Source organism: Gavialis gangeticus, unplaced genomic scaffold (genome assembly GCF_001723915.1).
Source record: "Gavialis gangeticus isolate Ggan-Ray unplaced genomic scaffold, GavGan_comp1, whole genome shotgun sequence".
Classification (NCBI taxonomy): domain Eukaryota; kingdom Metazoa; phylum Chordata; order Crocodylia; family Gavialidae; genus Gavialis; species Gavialis gangeticus.
In genome coordinates, this window is record NW_017728998.1 from 19,208,853 (window position 1) to 19,209,834 (window position 982).

The window sequence follows — 982 nt, forward strand, 5'->3', positions numbered from 1 at the left end:
CTCAGGTCCCTTCCAACCCTAGAAACTATGAAACTATAAAGAGAGTTTTAAAAAAATGTATTCTCTCTGTAGCCTCTTCCTTCTATAGTTTGACCTAGCAAGCAGTGGTGAAAGGCTCCAGTGTTTTTAAGTAGTCTTCTAAATACCCTACATAATGAGAGTGCTAGAATTCAGTCTCCCTTCAGTTGTTAGACAGTGACATAATGCTGTTTCATTTCCTTTTGTTCCATTTTAAACTACTGCCAACTTTCTTATAAGGAAGGGCTGGAGTTTCCCCAGCAATGCATGTCCTAGCTTTTCAGGACTTATTTCTGATGTGTTGCTGGTACTGAGCTCCAGACTCTCCCTTTGGATTAAAGTGGAAACCTTTCTACTGTCTTGAGGAGAGAGGAATGGCTCCAAGGCCACCGTCAGTACAAAGACTAAGTGTATCAGTATCTGTCACCTTTGTCACCAATACACCAATGCCAAGTCCAAACTGGCCCAGCCAGTGACATCTGTCACCTTGGTCCCAGTTCTGGCCCAGACTTCTCTGCTGAGTCTCATTTGGCCCCTATCTCAGCTCCTTAGCGCTACTGCTTCCAGCTCCCACCCTCACAGCTGTTGCTCTGTATGGTCTGTCACATGCACCAGCCCACTAGGTCCTGCAGCCACTTATTTATTTAGACTGTGGCTTTGGCGCATTGTTTCAGCCACTAGGTCCCTCAGTCACTGGCCAGGAGTCTGCAGGGCCACATGCTGAGACTGATCCCAGCCTTCTGTGGCCCTGCAGCAGCTGCTGTCCTCATTGTGTCTTGGTCTTCTGGATAAAAGGCCTTGCTGCAGGAAGTGTGCTGGGATATCCTACCATCTCTGCTCAGTTTTCATGGGCTTGTCCCTGAAAATTGGAGCCTTGGAGGCAGAGCCAGCTTTCCACTGTGGCTGGTATGAAGCCCCCACTGTGGACACACACTTGTATAAGATGCCCACAAGTTACTGTGAT